Below are 12814 nucleotides of genomic sequence, written 5' to 3'. Positions count from 1 at the left end.
ACCAGGAAGAAGTCAGCTCTAGGAGTCGTTCGGTCCACCCTACTAATGTTGGTCGGGCCAGGACGCTTCACCCTTTCACGTCGACTATTATGGAAGAGCAAATGCCGGAGAAGATGCCTCTAACTCTTGAAAAGTATGATGGATCGGGGAATCCGGAGGAGCATCTGAGGTCATTTATGGATGCTACGACGATATATTCGCCTAATGAGCTAGTTTGGTGTAGGGTTTTTCCCTGTCTATCAAAGGAGAAGCTCTAGCATGGTTTCGTTCTCTTCATCCCAGGACCATAGATAGTTTTGGAACACTGAGAAACTTGTTTGAACAACAGTTTGCTTCTGGTAAGGCACAAAACCTTACCTATATGGAACTAACCAAAATCAAGTAGAGGAAGATGAAGGCCTGAGGTATTTCATGGACTGGTATAATCGGAATGTGCTACAGGTAAAGGACGTGGGGGCAAGAAGTTCATCATGAACACCTTAGCCACAACTTTGAGGCCTTGTTCCTTTGCGGAAAGCCTATTTGCGCGACCACCCATAACATTAAGAGAAATGCAGGAGAGGGTAGTTGAACTCATTCAGATCGAGGAGATGCGAGCTATCCAAAAAAGGCAACATGAGGAAAATGCTTCATCCTCAGGTCAAGAACGAACAAGAAGGCAAGAAGGCGTTTGTTCCAGATGAACGGTGAAAGGGTAAAAAATACAAGGAAAACCCGAAAGGATCCAGATTTGATTTGTACACCCCTTTGAATGCGCCAAGGGCAAGAGTGCTAGAGGAAGCCTTGATCGCGGATCTCCTTCCCCCATCGAAGAAAAAACCAACGCTTAAGAATGCGGATGGTACTAAACACTACCTTTATCATCAGAATATGAGGCATACCACTGAAGAATGCACAATACTCTGAGACAATATTGAGGAGCTGTTGAGGGCAAGGCACTTAAGAAGGTACGTGAGAAGCGAGCGGGGGGAGAGAAGCCCGTAACTAAGGGAAAGATCCGAATGATATGATCGTAGAGATGACTGTCGTTCAGACCGTCACTGTAGGAGTCGAAGTCAAGATCGATAGCTACGCAGACACATTAATACCTATCAAGACGATCATAAACGTGATGAAGAAGAGTGTCAAGACAAGTTAGGACGACCGGTGCGAGGAGGCCTTCAACGTGGTAAAGGGCATTCTAGCTAGCCCGCTCATAATGAGCCAATCTAATCCTAAGCATGATTTACAATTGTTCCTAGTAGTGTCAAAGGAGACAATCAGTGCGACTCTGGTGCACGAAAGCCCAGAGTTCAAACTTTTCTATTTCATCAGTAAAACTTTGCAAGACGTGGAGACAAGGTATAAGAAAGTTGAGAAGATTGTTGTAGCCCTTGTCGTAGCCGCATGATGATTAAGACCTTACTTTCAGATATTGCACAAGCCAGATCTGGTGGGGAGGATAGTATGTTGGTCGGTGCAGTTGTTTGAGTTCAAATTGCATTTGAGTCGTGCGGGTCTGTGCAAGGGTAACACTTAGCTGATTTTGCAATTGATTTGCCTCTGCAGGGAGAATAGCCTTTGTAGCCTTGGAAGCTCTTTGTAGATGAATCAACTGATAGAATAGACGATAGAGCAGGAGTTGTTTTAGAAGGCCCGAATGAATTACTTGTTGAACAATCCATTCTTTTCCGGTTCAAGATTAACAATAATCAAGCTGAGTATGAAGTAGAGATTATTGGTCTTGAACTAGCTAAAGACTTGGGGACAACTTCCATTGAGTGCTAGACGGATTCACAACTTGTGGTTGGGTAGTTGGACGAAAGTTTTCATACTAAAGACGACCACAAGAACTAAACATACAAGAACTAAAGGGTAACTAACCATAGGTGCCCTATACAAAAATTAAATGAAAAATACAAAATCTAAACATTCTCCCCTTCGACCTCTTCAATAACTTAAACCAATATTTACTAAGGCTCGGCAGGAGGGGCGATCAGGGCTGGAGCCTCGGGAGCAGGAGTGAGGGGCACCAACTTGCCTTCCACCACAGTCTGCATCATGTCATAGCGCGGATCATCTAGAGGACTTGATGAAACAAGTTGCATTGGGCGATCGCCTGGTTGAAACCGAGGACGTGTTCATTAATAACCTCCTCGTCCAAGAACTTGTCTTCATCAAGCTTCTTCACTTAATCACGAAGAGAGTCTCGCTCAATGAGAAGATTGCCCCTCTCAGTGACCAACTCTTTGTTTTTCTCGATGGAGCGTTGAACATCCAGCTTTAGGTCATCTTTGGATCGCTATAGTTGACGAGCGGCGTTGCAAGCCTCAACAAGCAAACTTTTGGCCTTCACCTTGTCATCAGTCGCGATCTTCTCAACCTCAGCTACCCGAAGGGTAAGCTCTTCGTTATAATTTATTGTCGCGTCCAACTTCTCCTAAAGAACTTGTAGCTCGACAGAGGTGGCAACCTTCTTTTATTAGCAGCGTATGCCATGCACACAGTGGAGCATGCAGCAAGCTCGTAGGCCATGTTGGAGGCCCCTTCTTCAGTCATTCCCTTGAAGTATTCCTTCTCCTCAAGGAAAAGGTTGAATTGAATTCGCCAGGCCACCTATAGGGTTGAGTTGAGCGACCTAGAGAGGGGAGGACATCAGGGAGAGCCCTTTTGTTGCGCTTGAAGGACACCGAGGGCTCCCGAATAGCCTTTCTTTCATTCTTCTTCTTCTTTTGCGTAGGAGTGGAAGAGATGGGAATAGCCTCCACTTTATGAGCGGAGGCAACATGCACCTATCGAATAGAGGCAACAGTTTGGACCTCAAGATCAGCTGGAGGATTTTGCACAACCGCGGGCTTAGGAGTAATGGGAGGACGAGAGGAGAACCCTTCTTTAGACTTCTTGAGTTCCTCTTGCTTACGAGCCATCATGCGGGAAATAATGCTGCTCCTTCCTTGATCCATGACTAACAGGTAATCTATAGAACAAAAAGAAATTCAAATAAGTTACAAATGACTGCTCGGGATAAGGTCTCAAAAGTAGCTTACCGAACACTTTAGTATGAAGTTTCTTGGAGCCCAAGTAGCCTATGAATATGTAGAAGGAGAACTTGAGGGGTAGCTGAATTAGCTGGCTGATCACCTCCAGCTCCTCTGGCGTCATGGAAGACTTGGGCCAAGAAATGACTTTCTTTGGACGATCGGTCTAGTAAAATGGGAATTTAGGCTGATCGTCCGAAAGGTAAAAGTGCGAACGACCGACCTCGAGGATGGCAACCTTGAGGAAATTCCCCTTGAACTCTTTGTAAGACGTATTGAACAACATAAAAAGTTATCATTCTTTTATTGAGATCAGGGAAACCCAAGGCTTGTTGGGGTGTGGCGTGACGCGGAAGAAGTAGAGAAATGATGCAAGAGTGAGGGTAAGTGTGAGAGCGGTGTAGACGATGGAGAACACTTGCATAAACGCCCAACCATTCGGATGTGGTTGGGAGGGAGCAACATTGAGTTCTTGAAGAACTCCTATTTGAAAGACTGAGAAGGGTAGATGTAGAGGAAGTCTGAGGCGTACCCTTCTTGGTCGTGGCACGCCCGCTTGGTCATTTGGCAAAGAGCCAAATTAAAGTAGTTCGCATCGCTGACCGCCTTCACCGTGAAAACCCTACTGGCCAACATGAAAGACTTCTCTCATCACCTGAATCCCACATGAAAGAATTAACAGAGGAGGAAGAGGCTGCATCATCGTCAACATACCCCCGACCTTCCATCCCGACAGACTCTGAAGAACTCGGATAAGACATGGTTTACTTGGAAGAAGAAGAAGGCTTGAAGCTTTGGAAGGAAAATTGGTAAAGGCAAAAAGGACGTTCGAGAATCGGGGAACTTGAGGGTAAAAGTGAAAATAAGAGATGACTCCACCACTATTTATAGATGGTAAAGGCGGTTCATCAGAGCCATTTGAGACGTTCAAAGGGAAGAGATCTGAGGGCTGAAACTTCCTGACGTTACAGTTTCTATCCTTTCCTGCCTTTCTTTACAATCGTGACGATTCAACTTCTGTCTTTTCCTGCCTTTTTTTAGATCCTAAGGGGACATGTCGTTTTGTGAATCATCATGACCCTTGGGAATGTGGGTAGATTTGCCAGCCGATCGGTTACGCAATATATAAGATTTTAGTAGGGCTTGGGGGCCTATGTTACTGTAGGCTGAGAGTCGACCGATCGGGTACAAATGCGTGCTGAGTCGAATAGGTCGAGCGGTCGAGGTGCAAAGACGAACTTCGTAGTCGACTGGGCATGACAACGGTTAAGCAAAGTTAAGGCGTAATCAATACAGTAACTGCTATTGATGAGTGGTTAATGTTGGCATTAATGACCATTAAGAGGCAAATTAATATGTTTGATTCTTTTAAGTCCTATAAATAGAAGTTTAGTTTGGAAGTAATGGACATTTTTCGTAATGGACATTTTTCTATCATTGAATTACTTTAGCTAACTTAAGGATCAGAGTATCTTCTCCAAATCACCTCTTACAAACTATCAACCACCAAAAATAAAAAAAGAAACATACATTCATCCAAACAGAAATTATCTTCGTCCCAATCCAGAAACCATTCATAACATAAATAACTTACATATTAATTTTATGTTAGTTATAAAATTTTAAAATCACCATATTTTAGTTAGACTGAAAAACTAGTCTAATTGAGAAAGAATCTATAAATTAATTTGTTCCATCATAAAATGATTGGACAAGCATTGAACCAATGGAGAAACAAATTGGCATGTGAAGTGGGACCAAATATAGGATCTGGAAGATTAAGTAATAAGATTGAAGGAAGTAAAATAGAAAATGATGAGGTGTGAGGGAAGAATAGAAGTGGGGTGAAATGTCTGTGGTGTAATGATGAAGGTCAAGGGGAAGAAGAAAATGACTGGAGCGATAGTCCAAAATCCCTGTGTAGTGCGTTCATAAGTTAATCTCTGAAGCGTGAGAGGCACAGCATGGACATATTCATGAAAGGTAATGCCATAAATACTACACGCCAGAAATAACCTATTTCTGCTTTTCTGCTTTCCAAGATGCCAAAATTTTCACCCAACCACCACCATGCCACATATCACACTTTTACTAATTATTTGATGTGATAACTATCATATTAATGATCACTCCAGTCTCATCACCTTCCACAAAACCAAACATTCTACATGTCATTCTTATTTCAAACGACAGTTTTTACCAACAGTTTTATTGTTCCTTAAACGTGCACAAAATGGTAATTGTTTTCCTGCCATATTGAATTCATGAAACAAAACAAACAAATGAATGGCTTGTTGGTGTCTGTAAAATAATTGTGCAAAATTTGTTAGTTCAAATACAGACACTAGACAACAAACCCAATGTCCATTGCTGGTCTTTTTGTTTTTGCTTTTTCATAATTGCCAGCAGTCTTATTACGACACATCGTCCTATCCCAAGGTGAGAAGATGTCTGAGTTCAAATTATTGAAACCCAATGTGACTCTTCTTAAAGGGACATACATCATTTTCTGCCTAGTTTTCAACGTTCAATTTTAACACTGTTTATTCATACAGTAAATTCGTTTCCAGATAAATAACATTCTTTACTGAAAAAAAAAACAAAAAACACACAATTTTTTTTTTGTACTTTACGCAAATGATAAAAACAGTTAATAGTTTAATTATATTTCACCAACTTTTTTTTTTATAATCAGGATATTTCCAAATATTGTTGTTAATTTATTTTTAGCGAAAATACGTGTCTTTCTGTGCACGGCATAGTTTAATAATAAGTGATTGGAAATATATAGAGAGTCTTTAAGAAGAGCCATGACATGAGAGCAGAACACAACATCCGAATCTATGTGTTTCTAATAATTATGTAAAGAGTTACATCAAGGATTCCACAAATAGTTTTTTTTTTTCTTTTTATCTTTTTGGTGTAATTTTCGATTAAATTTATAAAAGTGGATAAACTTTTCAAAATTATCCATACAAATAATTCTACAAGCATATATGCTTCAAAACAAGAAAAAAATTATATGCTCTTTAATTTTGATTTCTTTTTTAATTTTTACGTAAAATTCATGTTTTGTACGGACTTTATATTTTACTTTTAGCATTGGAAAAAGTTGTGCATGCGCGCAACTTTATTTTGTCATTTTTTTTTAATTATAGTTGGGATTTATTGCATGACTTTAATTTTATTTTTATAACTCTTGTTAATTTTATTTTATTCCCCGAATATATATATATATATATATATATATATATATATATATATATATATATATATATATATATATATATATATATATATATATATATATTTGTATATTTGATTAAGTCAGGTTTTGTTTTCTTAACCTCGGAAGTTCTTTCTCTGCCTTGCATCCTAAAATGTAATAACGACACGTATTAAACAAATATCACCCCACATGTATACAGTTTCCACCATCTAATTATATCTATTAGGACCTTATTTTCAATTCAACACAACTTCACTAATAATGCATTATCAAAAGGTAATAAATTTCTTATCAAACATTCATTAAAAAATGATAAACAGATGAAAATAAGTTATTTATTCACATTTCAAATCAATTTATCCACTTTAACCTATTAGAAGAAAAAAACGGAAAAAGTTGAAGAGCCTAAAAATATATTTTAATTCACAAAGCAGTTTAAAGTATTGTGTAGTTTCTATTTAATTTTTTTCTATTATAAATGCTTCAATTCATCTAGATCAAATTGCTACCAGGTGTCACTTTTCAAATCATCAGATATGGATCTGATTCATCACGATAATCGATGAAACCGATCTTAGAGCCCTAGTTATTATATCTTCTATTTATAATGAAATTACCACAATCCTAAATTTCTAATAGAAATAGTTTACCATAAGCTACATAAAAAATCATTAATTTAAATTAGACGCAAGGTTTTATTTGGGTTATTTTAAATTTAAAAACACCCTTAAGTCCGATTCTAACTGCATGGCCTAGATTTAAAAAAAAAAAAAAAAACTTTTCATCGATTAAAACATTTAAACACTTCCCATTCTATAGTATGATTTTGAAAAATTACAAGTAATTATTTATAAATAACAATCACATTAACAAAAATGACTCTGAAAAAAGATGCGAGGACGAGGCTTAAATTAATACAATTTTACTATTTCTTTTACCAATCTTTTGTAATTTATGTTTTTAGTTCTCGATAAAAAAAATTGTTGGGATGAATTTTCATGCCGCTATCTCTATTGTCATCATTTTCATTTTTTGATGTAAAGTAACAACATTATTTAAGAATGATATAAAAAAACTCAAAATATTAACAATTTTATATCTAATCATGTGATTAAAAAACTCTAACCAAAATTAAATGGTGCTTAATTAGTAAAAGAAAGTGTACCATAGGATCCGAAATGTCGGAAGATACGACCGGTCATGAAGATGTATGCAACAGTCCAATCGGCAGAGGTAAGGATCTATCGTGGACATGAAGAAAGGAACATCAAGACTGAATCAAGGTAAAACGAGATTAGAAGTATTGGACCAGCTATTGGGTCATGATTAAGACTTTGTTAATCATACGTCTAGAGGTCAAAGATAAGAAGTGGTTGGTTACATTAAATGCGTATTTATTCTTAGTGATTGAAGAAAGTTCTCAACGAATCAGGAGAAAACGGAGGACACGACCAGGAGGGACAAACAGATGTGACTGAACATTCGAAAGAAATTGTGTAGATAGGTGAAATTTGACGACAATACAACTGGAACATAAAGTTTTGATGTGATAAGTTATTGTACTGCTATACGATAGTAAAATTAAGGTCTGATAGGTCACGGATTAGAAAAGGAAATGGGAGAAACCCGAGAGTTTGTTGGTATCATAGTCGAAACAAAAAAGATAATTAAATTCCTTAAACATAATTTTGATTGACAGTAGGGTTTGAGTATTTCGGTCCAAAACTGAATATATCAAAAAATCCAACAAGGGCATCACTTTCGGAACAATTGTGACGTGTCTGTATGAAGTTATACAGACCACAAGGTTAAGGACCTTACAATGTGACACGACAATGGAGTGAAGGCGTCATTTGCTATCGTATACCTTTATGCAGAAAGGGACGTCTTTCATAATAGTGGCACGTATCTCCATGTTGTTGGTGGGTGCCCTAGAAGATGATGATTATGATGATGAGTATTATGATTTTCATTCCATTTTTCATTATTCAATTTAAAGTATCCTACAAGGAAACATGGATGCTGGGCTATGGGCCCAGGAGGCCCATGAACCCTCCGTTCTCATGTAAAAAGAGAATAATAAATAAATGAAACAAACTGTGTGCCTTTTGTACTCAAGTGGAAAAGTTCTTTGTCTCTAATCTTGTCTCCATAATCAGAATCAGAGAGATTGCAACTATTTCTATTATGAATAGGAAAGAAAAACAAATTTAATAATTATGTGTAACTAGTGTGAATTCTTTAACGCTTTCTTTTCTCTGTTAAGGGGAATATTTTATATTTTGTATGGTAATCTTAGTATCACGATGTAGTCTAATAGCATTCTACATGCCAATATTTATTTTATATGATTATCGAAAATTTGACCTCTCAACGTATAGACATCCTTTGAAAATATTTTGCTAATCAACCAATGCAAAGTTACAATCTTATTATCACTAAACACGTATTATACACAAAACAAAATTTAAATTAAGTTTAATGCCTTAACGTTGATGTTTTTGTCCAGAATTTCAAATAGGATCCTTCTTTTTTTATATCAATTGCGTCTTTATTTTTTGTAAAATTGAATCAAAAAGGATCTTAACGTCAAATTCTATTTTTTAAAATTTTGAATTAAAAAATTTAGTAAACAAAGTAGAAATATAATTAAAGAAAGGACAAAGTTGACAATTTGTATTCTACTTTCGAAGGAAAACCCTATTCTCTTTACAATTGTGAAAATAGTTTCATCAGTTGCAGTCAGAACAACCACCCTATTCAATCCATCACCACCATCATCTTCTTCTTATTCTTTCAGTTCTCCTATTTTTCCAAAACCTAACACCTTCACTCCTTCCAAATCCAACGCCATGAACGCCCTATGCACCAAATCCAAACTCCGATCCAACGTTGCCGACAAGCTAAACAACATCACCTTGTGGTATGGGCAACATAGATGGCAAGGATTTTTCTGTTGTAACCCGATTTAGGGGTTTTTTCTGGGTGGTGCGATTCTGGTTTCTCTGTTTGCAGGTTGTGCGAAGGAGCAAGCTTCCATGGTTGTGTGAGATTGATGACGAAGGTGCGACGTCCATGGAGTTTATATGAGAACGAAAGTAGTGGCGCTTTGGAGAAGAGGCTTGAGGTGGAGGTTCAGCGGCGATTTGGGATTGTTCTGTGGAAGAAACACGATTTGTGATGACGACATTAATCGCAGCGTGAGGCTTCGTGTGTGTGGTGGTGGCGGCGTGTGCGTGGTGACTTTGAATGGAAACACTGTCGTTGATGGCATGATGAAGACAATCAAGATGCTTGCGTGTGGAAGGTGGGTGTTGGCCTGATGCGATGGTGCGAAGAAGCAAGCTTCCATGGTTGTGTGAGATTGATGACGAAGGTGCGACGTCCATGGAGTTTATATGAGAACGAAAGTAGTGGCGCTTTGGAGAAGAGGCTTGAGGTGGAGGTTCAGCGGCGATTTGGGATTGTTCTGTGGAAGAAACACGATTTGTGATGACGACATTAATCGCAGCGTGAGGCTTCGTGTGTGTGGTGGTGGCGGCGTGTGCGTGGTGACTTTGAATGGAAACACNGTCGTTGATGGCATGATGAAGACAATCAAGATGCTTGCGTGTGGAAGGTGGGTGTTGGCCTGATGCGATGGTGCGACGGTAAGGTGGTTGTTGGTAGTGCAGCGATGACTAACAACGCCCTAGGGTTTGGTTTGGGAATTAGGGTTTCAGATTGTTGGAGAAGATTTTGATGACGTGTCAATGTGGTGATGTGGCAGCATGTCATTGGCTGAAATATTTTTTCTCCCTAAAATGTTTTTTCTTTTTTAATTTTATGTTCACGGATGTGTTGCCGTAGCACGTGACTGTTAATTTCTCAATGTAATTGAGAATGAGGCTTTCAATACTTAATTTTAAGTTTAATTTCCAACTTTGTCTTTGCTTAAACATCAATTTTCACTCTTGTATACTTCATTTTTTAATTCAAAAATTAAAAAAAATATAATTCAGTCACATTTTAATGTCACGTAATAAAAACTTATACGGTCAGCATATCCTTCTTATACACTATCAGCATACTTTTCTTAACAACGTCATCTCAGTTTGACGGAAAGACCTTATTTGATTCAATTAAGAATCCAATTAAGAAAAAAAAAAAGTGTTATTTAAAATTTTGATAATAAATACGAACATTAAACTTTTAAATTACAATTATCTCATGATCGAATTTTTTTTAATCATTTTAAAGTTAAAGCTCAGTAAAATAAATACTATAAATAAGTAAGTATCCAAGATAAAAAAAAGAGTAGTGAACTTTTCTCTAAATTGGATTAGTTTGCCATGTGGGACCAATGACCAACGGTGATTCTTCAAACATAGAAAACCGTAATGATTGATTTTATCATATTCATTCCATAATAATTATTGTAATTTATAAAAGATAATGATTTTTTTACCAATGAAAAATTAAAATTAATTTCAATTTTTTAATACAAATATAGTAATTCTTCTTCTTATTATTATTAGGGCTAACTATGTGTTTTAATTCCGGAACTTACATATAAAATTAGAATTCATTCATAAAAAAAAAAAAAACTCATATAATTCTAGAAATCTAAAAATAGGTCAAATACATTTTTTTTGTTTTAATTTTATTTATGAGGTGTAACTGCGTTGTTAACATGGATATAATATATTTTTATTTTTATTTTTTTCATACATGCAAGAATTCTAATTTTATATTGATGGACTAAAAATATATTTAGTTATTATTATTATTATTATTATTTTATAGAGGTGAAAACGGAAGAGGGTTGGACGTAAGTATCAACGAATCATTGCATCACTGTATTAACAAGGAGACTTAATTGCAGTTTATGGAGGAATGTATTTTCCTACGTGGCACGAAAGCACCCTGCGAATTATCTTGAGATTTTTCTTCTTCTTCTGGGATTTGTTCCTAAAATCAATTTCAGACGCATCATGCATGTTGCGGTTATAAATAGACTTAATTTAAAATATTCTCTAATTTTTTTTCTATAAAAATTATTTACAGATAAGACACTTTACAATATTAAAATTATTAAAAAAACATATTAAAAGGTAGAATTCTAATTTATTATGGCCGTTGGCAAATAGACTAAAATGATAGAGAAGAAATGTACAACTGCATTTAAGCACACAAAGACACCTTACACAGCAGACAATTTAAGTATGATGGCACGTCTTCAACAAAAGACACAATCCTGAAAACAATACTACACTCTTTCTTTTTCATTGACTTTTCTTTTTCTTTTTTTTCTCTATATTTTGATATAAATTTCAAGTATTTTGAAAGAAAAACACACATAAGAGATGAAACTAAAAATCACAGTATCATCATCTCTTACTTTTAAAAATGTTAAATTAAAAGTTAATTTTATTAATTAACGGTGTGTAATTTTTTATATTGATGGCATAACATCGTTAAATTGATATTTAAATGCGAATAAAGTATCGAAATTGTTTAACATTAACTGGGCACGAAATATTATTATGATTGGGTTAAAATTGGACAAGTTGGTTTTTGTTTTTATTTAATAAAGAAGAAGGTAGAGGAAAAGATGTTGGTTTATTATTGATAAATGAAGATTCAATAGTGCAGTGACACATGGCCATACACACCTTTTATTCTTATAGGCTCCATTTTTTTAAATTTTTTTTATTTTTGTTGTATTATTTTATTTTGGAAGTAAAGTAATGATATTATTATAAGGGGGAAAATTAGTTTTGTTTTTTCTTAGTAAATAAATTAGCATATCACTGACTAAGAACAATCCATGGCGTTATTCTAAGAACCATTGATTGATGATTATAGATTTTCAAATCAAAATTCCCGTATACAAGAACGGATTTATTTGGTGTATTTGAGTTTAATTACGCAATTTAAAAACATTTAATTTTTTTTTTTCAGATTTAAATAACTTTTAATTTATGTGAAATTAGTAAATTTTAATTTTACTTTTGTTTAACTTTTTTATTTTCAATAGACAAAAAATAAAAAATAACACAAAGACCAAATATCAAAATCACTCATTTTTCATTAAATAAAAACATATTTAACTTTTTTAAAACATAAACTCTTTCTCTCTATATAACAATTTTTCTTCATAATATGTTCTACCATACATAAATGTCAAATTAAGATGACAACGTCTTTATATTTATGTAATCACATATACAGTTAGAAATTTTACAAAATATAATAAAAAACTATTATCATTTAAAAGATAATAACTTTTTCTATTTTTTTCATATTTTAATATATATATATATATATATATATATATATTAGAATTTAACATAAATTGTTATTCTAGATAATAATGACGTGTAACAACCCAATAAATATAGCATTAGAACTATACTTATTTTAGGGAGTTAACAAAAACAATAAAATAAAACTGTAGAAAGAAGCAAAGAGGAAAGGTGGTAATGAAATATCATTAGGAATTTAAGGCTGTACACAAAATTTCAGGTTTTATAGAATTTACAAACATAGCCGAACGGTTAAGAGTTCTACGGACGACCATACAAAA

Source organism: Vigna radiata, chromosome 10 (assembly GCF_000741045.1).
Source record: "Vigna radiata var. radiata cultivar VC1973A chromosome 10, Vradiata_ver6, whole genome shotgun sequence".
Classification (NCBI taxonomy): Eukaryota; Viridiplantae; Streptophyta; class Magnoliopsida; order Fabales; family Fabaceae; genus Vigna; species Vigna radiata.
This window is presented reverse-complemented; position numbering follows the sequence as displayed.